At 39.3% G+C, this 17,996-nt stretch overlaps 1 long non-coding RNA gene across 1 annotated transcript in view; it reads left to right on the plus strand.

The window, feature by feature from the left end:
- Positions 1–1,234: 1,234 nt before the first annotated feature.
- LOC102549537 (uncharacterized) overlaps positions 1,235–17,996 on the plus strand; it is a 44,648-nt gene continuing 27,886 nt past the window's right edge. The window contains exons 1-3 of the long non-coding RNA XR_005488053.2: positions 1,235–9,609; positions 13,422–13,468; positions 14,307–14,375. This is a non-coding gene — a long non-coding RNA (uncharacterized LOC102549537). The remainder of the gene's footprint in view (positions 9,610–13,421; positions 13,469–14,306; positions 14,376–17,996) is intronic.

The following is a 17,996-nucleotide window of genomic DNA, read 5'->3' on the forward strand; positions in this document are numbered from 1 at the left end:
ATACAGATTTTTCACTTGCTTAGATAAATTCACAACGAGGTGTTTTATATCATTCGGGACTGTTATGAAGGCTGTCATTTCTGTAATTTATTTCTCGACTTGTTTCTCTTTTGTATGGAGGAAGGCTACTGATTTATTTGAGTTAATTTTATATCCATCCACTTTGTTAAGGTGTTTACCATGTTCAGTAGTTCTCTGGTGGAACTTTTTGGATCACATAAGTATACAATCATATCATCTGCAAATAGTGATATTTTGACTTCCTCCTTTCTAATCTTTATCCCTTTGATCTCTTTCTTTGTCTGATTGTTCTGTCTAGGTCTTTGAGAACTATATTGCATAAGTAGGGAGAGAGGGGGCAGCCTTGTCTAGTCCCTGATTTTAGTGGGATTGCTTTAAGCTTCTCTCCATTTAGTTTAATATTAGCTAATGGTACCTGTATATGGCTTTTACTAGGTTTAGGTATGGGCCTGTAATTCCTGTTCTTTCCAGGAGTTTTATCATGAAGGGATGTTGAATGTTGTCAAATCCTTCCTCAGCATCTAATGAAATTATCGTGTGATTTTTGTCTTTAAGTTTGTTTATGTAGTGGATTACATTGACGGTTCTCTATAAGTTAAACCAACCCTGCATCCCTGGAATGAAGACTACCTTATCATGATGGATGATTGTTTTGATGTGCCCTTGGTTTCGGTTTGCCAAAATTTTACTGATCATCTTTGCATTGATATTCATAAGGGTTATTGATCTGAAATTCTCTTTGTTGGGTCTTTATGTGGTTTAGGTATAAGAGTAATTGTGGCTTCATAGAAGGAATTTGGTAGCACTCAATCTGTTTTAATTTCGTGGATAGTATTGGTGTGAGGTCTTCCCCGAAGGTCTGATAGAATTCTGCACTGAAACCATCTGGACCTGGGCTCTTTTTGGTTGGGAGACATTCAGTGACTGCTTCTATTCTTTTAGGAGTTATGGGGGTATTTAAATGGTTTATTTGTTCCTGATTTAACTTGAGTACCTGGTATCTATATAGGAAATTGTACAATTCCTCCAGATTTTCAAGTTTTTTTTTATTAACTTGAGTATTTCTTATATACATTTCGAGTGTTATTCCCTTTCCCGATTTCCGGGCAAAAATCACCCTCCCCCCTCCCCCTCCCGCCTCCCCCTCCCCTTCCTTATGGGTATTCCCCTCCCAACCATCCCCCCATTGCCGCCCTCCCGCCAACAGTCTAGTTCACTGGGGGTTCAGTCTTAGCAGGACCCAGGGCTTCCCCTTCCACTGGTGCTCTTACTAAGATATTCATTGCTACCTATGTGGTCAGAGTCCAGGGTCAGTCCATGTATAGTCTTTAGGTAGTGGCTTAGTCCCTGGAAGCTCTGGTTGCTTGGCATTGTTGTACATATGGGGTCTCGAGCCCCTTCAAGCTCTTACAGTTCTTTCTCTAATTCCTTCAACAGGGGTTCTATTCTCAGTTCAGTGGTTTGCTGCTGGCATTCGCCTCTGTATTTGCTGTATTCTGGCTGTGTCTCTCAGGAGCGATCTACATCTGGCTCCTGTCGGTCTGCACTTCTTTGCTTCATCCAACTTGTCTAATTGGGTGGCTGTATATGCATGGGCCACATGTGGGGCAGGCTCTGAATGGGTGTTCCTTCTGTGTCTGTTTTAATCTTTGCCTCTCTATTCCCTGCCAAGGGTATTCTTGTTCCCCTTTTAAAGAAGGAGTGAAGCATTCACATTTTGATCATCCGTCTTGAGTTTCATTTGTTCTAGGCATATAGGGTAATTCAAGCATTTGGGCTAATAGCCACTTATCAATGAGTGCATACCATGTGTGTTTTTCTATGATTGGGTAATCTCACTCAGGATGATATTTTCCAGTTCCGACCATTTGCCTATGAATTTCATAAAGTTATTGTTTTTGATAGCTGAGTAATATTCCATTGTGTAGATGTACCACATTTTTGTATCCATTCCTCTGTTGAAGGGCATCTGGGTTCTTTCCAGCTTCTGGCTATTATAAATAAGGCTGGGATGAACATAGTGGAGCACGTGTCTTTTTTATATGTTGGGGCATCTTTTGGGTATATGCCCAAGAGAGGTATAGCTGGATCCACAGGCAGTTCAATGTCCAATTTTCTGAGGAAACTCCAGACTGATTTCCAGAATGGTAGTACCAGTATGCCATGCCACCAACAATGGAGGAGTGTTCCTTTTTCTCCGCATCCTTGCCAGCATTTGCTGTCACCTGAGTTTTTGATCTTAGCCATTCTCACTGGTGTGAGGTGAAATCTCAGGGTTGTTTTGATTTGCATTTCCCTTATGACTAAAGATGTTGAACATTTCTTTAGGTGTTTCTCAGCCATTCGGCATTCCTTAGCTGTGAATTCTTTGTTTAGCTCTGAACCCCATTTTTTAATAGGGTTACTTGTCTCCCTGCAGTCTAACTTCTTGAGTTCTTTGTATATTTTGGATATAAGCCCTTTATCTGTTGTAGGATTGGTAAAGATCTTTTCCCAATCTGTTGGTTGCCGTTTTGTCCTAACCACAGTGTCCTTTGCCTTACAGAAGCTTTGCAGTTTTATGAGATCCCATTTGTCGATTCTTGATCTTAGAGCATACGCCATTGGTGTTTTGTTCAGGAAATTTTTTCCAGTGCCCATGTGTTCGAGATGCTTCCCTAGTTTTTCTTCTATTAGTTTGAGTGTGTCTGGTTTGATGTGGAGGTCCTTGATCCACTTGGACTTAAGCTTTGTACAGGGTGATAAGCATGGATCGATCTTCATTCTTCTACATGTTGACCTCCAGTTGAACCAGCACCATTTGCTGAAAATGCTATCTTTTTTCCATTGGATGGTTTTGGCTCCTTTGTCAAAAATCAAGTGACCATAGGTGTGTGGGTTCATTTCTGGGTCTTCAATTCTATTCCATTTGTCTATCTGTCTGTCTCTGTACCAATACCATGCAGTTTTTATCACTATTGCTCTATAATACTGCTTGAGTTCAGGGATAGTGATTCCACCCTGAAGTCCTTTTATTGTTGAGGATAGTTTTAGCTATCCTGGGTTTTTTGTTATTCCAGATGAATTTGCAAATTGTTCTTTCTAACTCTTTGAAGAATTGGATTGGTATTTTGATGGGGATTGCATTGAATCTGTAGATCGCTTTTGGTAAAATGGCCATTTTTACTATATTGATCCTGCCAATCCATGAGCATGGGAGATCTTTCCATCTTCTAAGGTCTTCTTCAATTTCTTTCTTCAGTGTCTTGAAGTTCTTATTGTACAGATCTTTTACTTGCTTGGTTAAAGTCACACCGAGGTACTTTATATTAATTGGGTCTATTATGAAGGGTGTCGTTTCCCTAATTTCTTTCTCGGCTTGTTTCTCTTTTGTGTAGAGGAAGGCTAATGATTTATTTGAGTTAATTTTATACCCAGCCACTTTGCTGAAGTTGTTTATCAGCTTTAGTAGTTCTCTGGTGGAACTTTTGGGATCACTTAAATATATTATCATATCATCTGCAAATAGTGATGTTTTGACTTCTTCTCCGATCTGTATCCCCTTGACCTCCTTTTGTTGTCTGATTGCTCTGGCTAGAACTTCAAGAACTATATTGAATAAGTACGGAGAGAGTGGGCAGCCTTGTCTAGTCCCTGATTTTAGTGGGATTGCTTCAAGTTTCTCTCCATTTAGTTTAATGTTAGCAACTGGTTTGCTGCATATGGCTTTTACTATGTTTCGGTATGGGCCTTGAATTCCTATTCTTTCCAGGACTTTTATCATGAAGGGGTGTTGAATTTTTTCAAATGCTTTCTCAGCATCTAATGAAATGATCATGTGGTTTTGTTCTTTCAGTTTGTTTATATAATGGATAACGTTAATGGTTTTCCGTATATTAAAACATCCCTGCATGCCTGGGATGAAGACTACTTGATCATGGTGGATTATTGTTTTGATGTGCTCTTGGATTCAGTTTGCCAGAATTTTATGGAGTATTTTATGTTGATATTCATAAGGGAAAATGGTCTGAAGTTCTCTTTCTTTGTTGGGTCTTTGTGTGGTTTAGGTATAAGAGTAATTGTGGCTTCATAGAAGGAATTCGGTAGTGCTCCATCTGTTTCAATTTTGTGGAATAGTTTGGATAATATTGGTATGAGGTCTTCTATGAAGGTATGATAGAATTCTGCACTAAACCCGTCTGGACCTAGGCTCTTTTTGGTTGGGAGACCTTTATTGACTGCTTCTATTTCCTTAGGAGTTATGGGGTTGTTTAACTGGTTTATCTGTTCCTGATTTAACTTCGGTACCTGGTATCTGTCTAGGAAATTGTCCATTTCCTGCAGATTTTCAAGTTTTGTTGAATACAGGCTTTTATAGTAAGATCTGATGATTTTTTTAATTTCCTCTGAATCTGTAGTTTTGTCTCCCTTTTCATGTCTGATTTTGTTAATTTGGACACACTCTCTGTGTCCTCTCGTTAGTCTGGCTAAGGGTTTATCTATCTTGTTGATTTTCTCAAAGTACCAACTTTTGGTTCTGTTGATTCTTTCTATGGTCCTTTTTGTTTCTACTTGGTTAATTTCAGCTCTGAGTTTGATTATTTCCTGCCTTCTACTCCTCCTGGGTGTATTTGCTTCTTTTTGTTCTAGAGCTTTTAGGTGTGCTGTCAAGCTGCTGACATATGCTCTTTCCTGTTTCTTTCTGCAGGCACTCAGTGCTATGAATATTCCTCTTAGCACAGCTTTCATTGTGTCCCATAATTTTGGGTATGTTGTACCTTCATTTTCATTAAATTCTAAAAAGTCTTTAATTTCTTTCTTTATTTCTTCCTTGACCAGGTTATCATTGAGTATAGCATTGTTCAATTTCCAAGTATATGTGGGTATTCTTCCCTTATTGTTATTGAAGAACAGTTTTAGGCCATGGTGGTCCGATAGCACGCATGGGATTATTTCTATCTTTCTGTACCTGTTGAGGCCCGTTTTTGACCAATTATATGGTCAATTTTGGAGAAAGTACCATGAGGAGCTGAGAAGAAGGTATATCCTTTTGCTTTAGGATAGAATGTTCTATAAATATCTGTTAAGTCCATTTGGCTCATGACTTCTCTTAGTCTGTCAACGTCTCTGTTTAATTTCTGTTTCCATGATCTGTCCATTGATGAGAGTGGGGTGTTGAAATCTCCTACTATTCTTGTATGAGGGGCAATGTGTGTTTTGAGCTTTAGTAAGGTTTCTTTTACGTATGTAGGTGCCCTTGTATTTGGGGCATAGATATTTAGGATTGAGAGTTCATCTTGGTGGATTTTTCCTTTGATGAATATGAAGTGTCCTTCCTTGTCTTTTTTGATGACTTTTAGTTGAAAATTGATTTTATCTGATATTAGAATGGCAACTCCAGCTTGCTTCTTCCGACCATTTGCTTGGAAAGTTGTTTTCCAGCCTTTCACTCTGAGGTAGTGTCTGATTTTGTCTCTGAGGTGTGTTTCCTGTAGGCAGCAGAATGCAGAGTCCTCGATGCTTATCCAGTTTGTTAATCTATGTCTTTTTATTGGGGAGTTGAGGCCATTGATGTTGAGAGATATTAAGGAATAGTGATTATTGCTTCCTGTCGTATTCATATTTGGATGTGAGTTTATGATTGTGTGCTTTTCTTCTCTTTGTTTTGTTGCCAAGACGATTAGTTTCTTGCTTCTTCTAGGGTATAGCTTGCCTCCTTATGTTGGGCTTTACCATTTATTATCCTTTGTAGTGCTGGATTTGTAGAAAGATATTGTGTAAATTTGGTTTTGTCATGGAATATCTTGTTTTCTCCATCTATGTTAATTGAGAGTTTTTCAGGATACAGTAACCTGGGCTGGCATTTGTGTTCTCTTAGGGTCTGTATGACATCAGTCCAGGATCTTCTGGCCTTCATAGTTTCTGGCGAGAAGTCTGGTGTGATTCTGATAGATCTGCCTTTATATGTTACTTGACCTTTTTCCCTTACTGCTTTTAATATTCTTTCTTTATTTTGTGCGTTTGGTGTTTTGACTATTATGTGACGGTAGGTGTTTCTTTTCTGGTCCAATCTATTTGGAGTTCTGTAGGCTTCTTGTATGTCTATGGGTATCTCTTTTTTTTAGGTTAGGGAAGTTTTCTTCTATGATTTTGTTGAAGATATTTACTGGTCCTTTGAGCTGGGAGTCTTCACTCTCTTCTATACCTGTTATCCTTAGGTTTGATCTTCTCATTGAGTCCTGGATTTCCTGTATGTTTTGGACCAGTAGCTTTTTCCGCTTTACATTATCTTTGACAGTTGAGTCAATGATTTCTATGGAATCTTCTGCTCCTGAGATTCTCTCTTCCATCTCCTGTATTCTGTTGGTGAAGCTTGTATCTACAGCTTCTTGTCTCTTCTTTTGGTTTTCTATATCCAGGGTTGTTTTAATGTGTTCTTTCTTGATTGCTTCTATTTCCTTTTTTAATTCCTTCAACTGTTTGATTGTGTTTCCTGGAATTCTTTCAGGGATTTTGTGACTCCTCTCTATGGGCTTCTACTTGTTTATTTATGATTTCCTGGAATTCTTTCTGGGATTTTTGTGACTCCTCTCTATGGGCTTCTACTTGTTTAATTATGTTTTCCTGAAATTCTTTCAGGCATTTTTGTGATTCCTCTCTGTAGGCTTCTACTTGTTCTCTAAGGGAGTTCTTCATGTCTTTCTTGAAGTCCTCCAGCATCATGATCAAATATGATTTTGAAACTAGATCTTGCTTTTCTGGTGTGTTTGGATATTCCATGTTTGTTTTGGTGGGAGAATTGGGCTCCGATGGTGCCATGTAGTCTTGGTTTCTGTTGCTTGGGTTCCTGCACTTGCCTCTCGCCATCAGATTATCTCTAGTCTTACTTTGTTCTGCTATTTCTGACTGTGGCTAGACTGCCCTATAAGCCTGTATGTCAGGAGTGCTGTAGACCTGTTTTCCTGTTTTCTTTCAGCCTGTTATGGCGACAAAGTGTTCTGCTTTCGGGTGTGTAGTTTTCCCTCTCTACAGGTCTTCAGCTGTTCCTGTAGGCCTGTGTCTTGAGTTCACCAGACAGGTCACTTGCAGCAGAAAAGTTGGTCTTACCTGTGGTCCCGATGCTCAAGTTTGCTCGCGGGATGCTGCCCAAGAGCTCTCCATGGCAGCAGCAACCAGGAAGATCTGTGCCGCCATTTCCGGGAGCTTCAGTGCACCAGGGTTCCAGATGGCATTTGGTGTTTTCCTCTGGCGTCCGAGATGTGTATGCAGAGTGCAGCCTCTTCTGGTTTCCCAGGCGTGTCTGCCTCTCTGAGGGTTTAGCTCTCCCTCCCACAGGATTTGGGTGCAGAGAACTGTTTATCCAGTCTGTTTCCTTCAGGTTCCGGTGGTGTCTCAGAGGCAGCGGTCCTGCCGCACCTGGGCCCTCCCCCATGGGAACCCAGAGTCCTTATACAGTTTCCTCTTGGGCCAGGGATGTGGGCAGGGGTGGGCAGTGTTGGTGGTCTCCTCCGCTCTGCAGCCTCAGGAGTGCCCACCTGACCAAGCGGTCGGGTCTCTCTCCCATGGTGTCTGGGAGCAGAGAGCTGCTGCAGGCCAGGATCCGCGGGTGTGGGACTCCCGGTAAACACAGGAGGTGCCCGGTCCTAGAGGAATTCTGCCTCTGTGTGTCCCGAGATCACCAGACAGGTCTCTTGCAGCAGAAAAGTTGGTCTTACCTGTGGTCCCGAGGCTCAAGTTTGCTCGCGGGGTGCTGCCCAAGAGCTCTCCGCGGAGGCAGCAACCAGGAAGATCTCAAGTTTTCTTGAAGATAAACTTTTGTAGTAGGTCTGATGATTTTTCGAATTTTCCCTTCTCTGTTGTTATATCTCCCACTTCATTTCTGAATTTGTTAATTTGGACACACTCTCTGTGTCCTCTGGTGAGTCTGACTAAGGGTTTCTCTATCTTATTGATTTTCTCAAAGAACCAGCTCTTGGTTCTGTTGATTCTTTCTATGGATTTTGCTTTCCCTCAAGTGCTATGCACTGGAGAACAGAGGTGTAAATTAGGAGAATATGCTATCCTATTAAATTAGAAACATTCTTTCTGTGTCTCTACTGGTCATCCCTGTTTCTTACTCAGAAGAGCAAACATCAGAAGAGAAAGTATACATTTTGGTGATTCCCTACATGTCTTCCAAAGTATTTCTAGGTTCACATTCTGGTAGACAAAATTGGGGCCTTAAAGCTCCAATCAGCAAAATTGGAATGGGAGTCCGGGCAGTGAGCAGATCCGGGTATGAGGGATGATGGCTAGACGAGTGATCTTATGCTTCTCAGTTAAGATCACACATCTCACTCTAGTCTGAATCCTCATTTACTGAATCACTGATGTGACCAGCACTCACATTTCGGCCCTTGGCTACTTCCACGCAGGGTGTGAGGATTCTGTACAGGATCCAGGAATATTCTCACATGTGCTTCAATCAAATATTGATCTTGGGAAATAAGGCAAATGAAAGTATAGGTTGCAAGGTCAAATCTTTTTGTAACAAATTTTAGAAGCCTAGACAATTTTAGCCTATTCCAAGAAGAGCTCTTAGCCCTTCATCCTCCTCATGTGCCCTTACAACATTTCACACTCTATCCCAGACTGCCCAAGACCTGACAACAACTTATACCCTGTATCAGGTGTACATAGTTGGACAGCTCAGCCTGGCATAGAGAAATGCTCTGTGCTCCCCACCACCTTCTGTACTCCTACCCCTTTTTAGATCCTGATTTCCTTCGTTCTCTCCTTCTATCCCTGTGGGAATGACAGGGTGCATACTCTTCTTCCTCAGGTTCATCCTTACTTTTTTTTCCACAGATGCGAGAAGACTGAAACTAGCACTGTTATTGGACGCTGGATCTTCAACAGTGACTATGATTGAGCTGACACCTACGCTTGATGACCAGTTCTGTGATGCATTTTCCTTTGGTTTGTCCATCAACTATAGCAATAGCATCTTCCTGCAGTCTTATTCAAAGAATTCCATGTGTGTTTTGTACTGTTCTGATGTGAGTAGAATAACATAAATAATAACAAGGCATGGCGGTGCACACCTTAAATCCCAGCACTTGACAGGCATAAGCTGGAAGATTTTTATGATATTGAAGCTAGATTATTCTTCTCAGTGTAATTTCCTCCTTACGCAATGCAAGAGAAGATGTATTTTATTCTTTCTAGCACCTCCTTCTGTAGTAGATTCCCATTACACCCCCCCAATAAATCCTGTCTAACTTTTCCAGTTTTCTTCTTTATAACACCTGGGTCCTACTATCCCCCTCTCTATCTCTTTCTTTTTCTAAGCTCTTCTCTTAAGTTGTGAGGGTTTTCCTCCAGTCAATATCCTTTTAGGTGTTCAATAAGGTGTTTCCAATACCAACATATACTGATTTTAATATCTTTATTTGGTTTCGTTATTTAGGTTTGATAGAGCACTGTGATGGAAAATGTCTTAGTGATGAGACTGTTCATGTCACCTTATGTGCTACTGTTCACTGTCAGCTTCTCTCATGAGTCTTATGAACCAGATGTGTAAATCACCAAGGATCCCTGAGTTTGAATCTGCGGCGGTGGAAATTGGAGGTGAGGCATTTGTGAGATGATTAGGTCATGAGGATAAAACTTTTACAAATGAAATTCGAGTCTTCCTTAAGGAAAAAGACAAAAGGACTCCTAGTTTCTTGTCCTCCATGTGAATACACAGAAGCAGGTCATTTAGAAACTAGGAAATGGCCTCACCAGGCCATTGGATCTGGCAAACATTATTCTGTACTTCCTTGCCTTCAGATACATGAGAAAAATTTCTTGTCCTCAAGACAGAGGCCACTTCAGAAAACCACAACAGATCAAAATGAGTTCTGGATCCCAGTCACAATAGATAAACCTACAAAACAACCACTAAGCAAAAGGATTGGGCATCTTGAAGGTGTGTGTGAAAAACTATAAGGGCCAGAGTATCCTGGAGTTTGCTGTGAAATTGTGTTGTGGAAATGCCAGAAGAAACAGCCATAATGTCTTAATAACATAACTGTTTAAACATGTGCTGAGTATGGACAACAAGAGCTATGCTAATATGGATACAAAGGATGTGTTTTCTAATGTTTTCCCTTTTAAACTTATTTTGGAAGACTTTTGGTCCTTTGTATTGCCATTGGCTTTTCAACCCTTTCTGTTCATTTCTACTAAAAATTATTAAGAAGACTGTTATTGACGTTGAAGAAGGTAAGGAGATTAATGATCACAAATTTGAAAAGGCCTTCCTCAGTAGTGGTTAGAACAGGACTCTGTAAACATAATTATATTACAAGTTACAAAGACTGCTTAGTGGTTAAGGTCATTTGATATCCTAGAAAAGGACATAATTTACTTTACAACATCCATATCAGGGAAATCAGAACCACCTATAAGTTCTGATCAAGGAAATTTGTACTTCTGTACCCCTTTAGGGCTCAGAAGACAGCAATATGGGCCTATTAAAAATAGAATTGTGGATATGCATATAAATAAATACTTAAATATATAAATACATAAATACATAAATACATAAATGGAAAGAAATGATTCAAGGATGAATTGGAATATATATATATGTATGTATAAAGAGTAATGGAATCTATATTGTAAAGTAAGATGCAAAATGTGCTGAGGCTGTTTTTGTTGTTTGTGTATATATGATTTGAGAGATGACCATTCTGTGTTGCACAACCTTATGGGAATTCATCTCCAGAAGAAGCTAATTTTCCTCCTCTGAGTAGATTTTAGTTGTTTATAATTCTTTGTCTAGGGGTGTGACTCCATAAATTAACTTTCAATTTCTGAGACAGTTTAAATATCAGTACGCTAATGTAGAACTCAGGTTTTTTTTTTAAGGTAAATGGCAGGGTATACACATTCTCCATTTTTATCCATATGTACATATGTACATGTATATATGTATATATATATTCATATATACATATAATTAATTTTAACATCTGTACACACTCTGAGTTTTATTACAATTCGTTAGTTTCTGGTTTTAAATGGAATACGCTACGTGTCCATTTGTATATCAATATTAATTGATTAAAATGTCCACTTTTCATCTTACTCTGACTTTTTAGACTTGAAAAGTTAATCTTTGAGCACCTGTAAAACATAGAAAGCTAGAAACAGTGTATGGAAATGTAAAAGTCAGAGTCCTTATGGGGTGAGTGTATTAGTAGAATACATGTGCTATGAATGTAGGGGATAAAAGTTTAAGGACAGAAAGGCATATTGAGCTATAAAGAAGTGTGGGGTTTGGATAACAAAAACAAAAGGATAAATAAAAATCTATCATTTTTAATTTAACTACATTGCACAGTAATTTAAAAGTGTAATAGTGGCTTTTTGAAATACTGAGTGGTTAAAGTTATGGAGTGCTCTTGTAGAGCATGAATGATTCGTTTCCAGCACCCATATGATTGATAGAGTACTCCCTGTAACTCCAGATTCAAGAATTCTGATGACTATAGCCTCAGATCGCACTAGAACCCACATGCACATAGCTACATACACAGATATAGAAATTAAAATCTAATCAAATATTTCAAAAGTATTATTTATAAGAAGACTTTAAAGACATGTATCATATATGCATAGACAAGGTTCCTCCCATATGACAAGGGTTGATAACTGAAAACTTAGTGCCAAATGTGAGATACTCCCTATGACTCAAGGAGGCCCCAGAGGGTCCTAAAACAAAAAGAACATCTCCTCTCTTCTTCCGTTGTCTCCCCAAAAGAAAGAGTAAGGCACTGTACCGGAAGCCAAATTTTATACTGGCTGTAGTACATGGAGAAATCATGTTGGAAATGATGTAGAAATTTCATTACTGCTGGGCACTTTTCATTGTCTTAGAAACTGATGTGCAGCCTATTCTGGGAGATAAGTTAACAATAGTTCTATTCTGCAAGGTACATTGGGTGCTATAATGCCTATTTGCCAGGCAAAATGTGTATACTGGCGAAATTCTTGCACAAAAGTTCTGGGAGCAACCACCTCCTTTTGCAGTAGATTTGAATCTTATACCACAGGAGTAAAAGAATTCAAGAATGGAATTGTAAACTTCGAAGGGTGAATCAGTAATATTTTATTTAGGAAATTTTTGCCTATGAATATCCAGTTTTTTCTACTGAATATGTTTGAGACACCGTGCTTAATTTAGAATTATCTTGGTGCCATTAGAATAGTAATCACAGTCAAGTAGGTCTATTTCAAAGATGTCCCTTTTTTCATTGACTACATGATTTAATGACTATAGGTATTTAGAAACCTTGAAGTCAAACAATGTGTGGCACCTCACTGCATTCTTTCTTGTAGTTAAGTTTGATATACTGCTTCTTTATGTTTTTATATGTTTTAAAATCAGCTTATTTATGCCTAAGAAAATTGCTGATAATTCAATGATTTTTACTAATATTTCTTTCCTATGACCTATGCTTTGCTGTCATATATATGTATATATATATATATATATATATATATATATTTGTTTAAATTTTCATGTTTAAATTCATGATAACCTAGTTTGGAAAGGAAGTTCAAAAAGGTGTCAAAGGAAATGTTGAGTATGGATAAGATCAAGTTATGTTGTTTATATATACAGAATTATTAAAGAATGAGTTAAAGGGGTTTAAAAGTAAAAGAAAATACTTTCTGGATTTTTTTGACATTTCCCCAGTAGAATAACATAGTGATGTTTAGTGCCTCATCTTTCATCATCTATAAACATTTTATAATTTTGTTTTTTACCTACTGTGTCACTTGATTATATTTGCTGTTTAAGCTGGTTCTAGTTGTATGAAGGCTCAGGATACAGAACTTTAATTATCATTTTTTCTTGACAGCACTGTAATATCACTTACTTGGTAAAGAGACATGAATTTCAATTGGAAAATTGATAAAAATATATAAAAGTGTTGTAAGTGCCTGCCTAACTCGGGAAAGCAGGAGGGGTAAAGATGGTTTATTTAGGGAATGAGTTCTCTTGAGATTTATGTTAGGTCACTGGCAAAGTATCCCACAGGTCACGGCTCCTAGCCCAGATTTAAATACAAATGAGTCATTTTGAGGGAGCACCTGTGCTCTGTCTTGTTCTATGATTCAACATCTCAATGAAATGAACAACATCCCCTCTGTCCATTGCTGTGTGTGGGTTTCCAACAAAGTAACAGCAGCCTTATAAGTGGTAAGGCCTGGTACCTATGTCAGACATTCTGATTAGCATAAATTCTTGTACTTTGTGGATGTTAGGGGTGGTGGAAGGATCAAATTATTTTAACATGGAACCTTAAATCACTAATGCCCATTTTCTCATACACATCCAGGAGTACACTTGCCCTATTGCTCACTTCTTCCATCCTTTTTTTCAGACATTCTTAATCTCATCAGTCTATGATGTTGGTATTACAAAGACAATGTAAGTTTGGGGAGAGATGTATAGACATGGTGGGCTCATGCTACTACATGAGAACTGTGTGCTTGCTTCTCACTGCCTCTTCTATTCCCAAATTTGCAGCTGGGAGTCCTTGTAGCTCTCCTAAATTCTTTCTTTTATAAGTGTAATGTCATGGATCACCTCCCAAAAGTAAGATGATAAGCAGCATTATTCTTTATTCATTCATCAGAGCCAGTGGCTCAGCTCTTCTCTGATCCTTGACCTGTAAGGAACCTCTTATATTTGCTTTTCCATTTTTATCTCTGATATTCATCCAGTGTACCATGTTCAGTTCTCAAGGGAGAGTTCCTGTGAGACCAAAAATGCAAAAAAAAAAAATGTGTTCCTTGTACCTTGATGGCAGCTTCTTCTGGAATGTAAGGCAGGAAGTCCCAAGATAATGGATTCTAGTTTTCCTGCAAGTGCTGTGCACTTCCCTGTCCCTAGGAAATACGAAGTACAACTAAGAGAATGTGCTTTCCTCTTAAAATAGGAAATTTCTCTCTGTGTCTCTATTGGTCATCACTGTCTCTTACTCAGAGGAACAAACCTCATTTTGGTTGTTCCCTGCGTGGTTTCCAGAAGATTTCTAGGTATACATAATCAGGTAGACAAAATTTGGGCCTGAAAACTCTACTTAGCATATTTGTGATTGGAGTCCTGACTTGAGTAGATTAGGGTATGAGGGATGATGGATAGAGACCTGATCTCAATCCTCTCAGTAAGGATGACAAATTTCACTATAGCCTGACTCCTCGTTTACTGAGACACTGGTTTGACCTGCACTGACATTTTGAACTTTGTCTTCCTTCTTCTCCAGGATACCGGATCCTTTATGAGTTCTGTTTCAGTTACAGTGTTATTGCTGTTAAGAGACACCATGACCAATGTAAGTTTTATAAAGGACAACATTTTATTGGGGCTGGCTTACAGGTTCAGGTGTTCAGTCCAGTGTCATCAAGGTAGGAGCATGGTAGCATCTCAGCATCCAGGCAGGCATGGTGCAGAAGGAGCTTAATTCTAAATTTTCACTCAAAGGAAGCCAGGGACTGCCTGAGCATCCCCAAGCTGTTAGGAGGAGGGTCTCCAAGCCCACTCCCACATTGACACACTTTCTCCAACAAGGCCACACCTTCTAATAGTACTACTCCCTGAGCCAAGCATATGCAAACCACATTTCATTCTTTGGCCTCCATAGGCTTGTTTAAACCCATGAGTCTATGGAGGCCATAACTAAACTAACCATAATAAAAAGGTACATTTAGTCTTACTTCAAACTCCCCATAATCTATAGCAGTATCAACAATGTTAACAGTCCAAAGCTCAGTCTCTTCTGAGATCCATCCAATCACTTAACTGTAATCATTGAATTAAGACAGGCAACCAAGTAGGCAAACTTCAAACTCTGCCAGCTCCATGTCTGTTGTCAAAGAGGTTTTCAGATCTTCAACTCCTTCTTCATCTCTTTTCATTACAACAAACTTCTTTCTCCTCGGGTGGGTCCACTCCCTATTAGCAGCTTTCTTTAGCAGATGACCTGTGGCTCTGCTGTCTTTAACGTATTTGCGTCTCCAAGGCAGCTTTTTTCAATATCTTGGATACACACATCATCCTCCAAAAGTCTGCATTCACTCCTGCAGCTCTGCCCTCTGTTGCAGTTTCAGTTTATCCACACTACACTGTTGCTGTTGCTCTTGGTGATCATCCCATGGTACTGGCTTCTCCCATATACTCGGGTCTTCCATTCCATACAGGCTTCAACAATAGCCTCTCATATGCTCTCTACATGTTGCCAAGACTTAACTCCTTTGCCAGATCCCTTCAATCCTGGGCCATCAATTGCTACTGAGCATGCACCTTCACCAATGGCCTTCCATGGCCTCTCACAGTGCCCAGCCTCAGCTGCTCTTCATGACCACTTCTTTACCTTAAAAAGCAGTACCATCTGGGTGACTCTTACACATTATCAAATCCAGCCACGGTATGAGGTAAAACCTTGGCATCTTTGGAACACAGCTCTCAAAAAACACTTCCCAGAAGATTTCACCACAGTGATGCTGATCTCTCTGTTATATCCATCTAACCAGTATCAATTGTCCTTCAACTCTTGAATATAAAGTCAGAGAAACGTGACTGAATCTGCTGAGTTCTGCTGCTTACAGGAGATGGAACATGGCCCCTTTGTTCTAATATATTATTACTAGCTTCCTCTTTTCTAACTCCTTCACTGCCATAGCTTGCTGTCCTGGATCTTGCTGTAGATTGACCTTAGAATTTAGAGATCTGTATGCCTGTATCCTGGGATTAATGGTTTACACTAAATTGCGTGGAGCTAACTTAGCTGAGTGGATCCTTGCCTGAGGTCATCACTCCCGTAATTCAATTAATATCCTTGAACACAGGATTCAGTTCCATTTCACTTACAGTTGTCCCTTTAATATTCAATCCATTTATTTAGTATTTTTTTTCTTTCTCAACTTCCCTTTTCTATTATAATACTCTTCAGGAGCATGAAGTTTAATAACCACACAACAGAATTTATAGGCTGTTTTGTGATTTCCTCTTTCAAAGCAATTAATCTACATTCCTTCACCTTAACCTCAGGAACACTTTTTGGACAATGGCCAAAACTAGTCACATTTCCCCCCAAAATACCTCAAAAACAGTCTTTAATACATATACAGAAATTCTTCTTCACTGAACCAATTTGGGCCAGGTCTTAACCTTTCAAATTACTCTCAGTAGCAAAGTCTTCCACATTCCTACTAAGGTAACCCATTGAGCATCATTTAAAGCAGTCCACTGCTTCCAAATCTAAAGTTCCAAAACCAAATTCTTCCAAAAAAAGCATGGTCAGTCATATCACAGCAATATCCTAGTCCCTGGTTCCAATTTCTACCCTAGTTAGGATCTTGTTGCTGTGAACCAAAACTATGAAAACTGTAAGTTTTATAAAAGAAAACCTTAAATTGGGGCTGGCTTGTAAATTCAGAGGTTCAGTCCAGTATCATCCAGGCAGGAGCATGGCAGCATCACAGCATCCAGGAAGGAATGGTACAGTAGGAGCTTAGTTCTATATCTTCACCCAAAGAAAGCCAGGAACAGACTGAGAATTACCATGCAGGAAGAAGGAGGGTCTCAAAGCCTATCTGTACACTGCCACATTTCCTCCAACAATACCACACCTTCTAATAGTGCCACATCCTGGGGCAAGCATATACAAACCACAACAGGTTGAAAGAATGTTCTCACATGTGCTTTAATCAAACATTATCTGGGGAAATAAGACAAAATAGAGGATACATTGCAGGGATAAATCTTTCTGCAACAACTATCAGACAACAAGTCTAGCACAACTTGGTCTGTTCCAAGGACAGTCTTTAGCTCTTCATCTTCCTCCTGTGCCCTTTCAACACTTCACCCTCTATTCCAACACTGTCCAAGCCCTGACAACAGTTTGTACCCTCTGCATCAGGTGTACATAGTTGAATGGCTTAGCTGGGCATAGAGAAATGCTCTGTGATCCCTCCCACCCTCAATACTCCTACCCTTTAGTAGAACCTGATTTCTTCCCTTTTCTCCTCTGATCTACCAGGACTGACAGATTTCATACTCTTCTTCCTCTGTGGTTAATACCATCCTTTTTCCCCAAAAATCCAACCAAACAGAAACTAACACTGTAGTTAGATGATGGATCTCCAACAGTGACTATGGATGAACTGACACATTCCTTTGGTGACCAGTTATGTGATGCATTTTCCATTGGATTGTCCATCAAACCATACTTCTAGCAGTTTCCTGAAGTCTAATTCAAAGTATTTCATTTACTTTTTGAGTTGCTGTGATGCAAGTAGAGCAACATAAGGGATACCAAGGCATGGTGATGCATACTTTAAATGCCAGCACTTGAGAGCCAGAAGCAGGAGGATTTTTATGACTTTGAAGCTACATTGTTCTGCTAACTGAGATTTTTTTCCAAAAGCAATGCCAGAGAAGATTCATTTTGTTCTCTCTTGCATGTCCCTTAGTAGTATACTCCCTTTACATTTCCCCCAAAAGAACAACTTCTCCAAATTTGCCAGTTTGATTTTTTATAACACCTGGGTCTTTCTCTCCCCCTGTGTATCTCTATCTCATTTAAGCTCCTTGCTTCTGCTGTAAATAGTTTCCTTCAGTTAATAACCTTTTAGGAGTTCAATAATGTCTTTCTAAGAGCAATAGATACTGATTTTCCTATTTTTATTTAGTTTCATTATGTTGGTTGGATAAAACACTGTCATGGAAAATGACTTAGTGGTAAGACTGTTTATGTCACCTTATGGACTACTGTTCACTGTCAGCTCCACTTATGAGTCTTATAAACCAGATGTGTGAATCATCAAGGATCCATGTATTGGAATCTCAGGTGGTAGAATTTGGAGATGAGGCTTTGTGAGGTGATTAGGTCATGCATGTAGAACCCTTAAAATGAGGCTCGTGTCCCTATTAAGGAAAAAGAGAAAAGTACTCT

The sequence above is a fragment of the Rattus norvegicus genome, chromosome 8 (genome assembly GCF_036323735.1).
Source record: "Rattus norvegicus strain BN/NHsdMcwi chromosome 8, GRCr8, whole genome shotgun sequence".
In the NCBI taxonomy this organism is placed as follows: domain Eukaryota; kingdom Metazoa; phylum Chordata; class Mammalia; order Rodentia; family Muridae; genus Rattus; species Rattus norvegicus.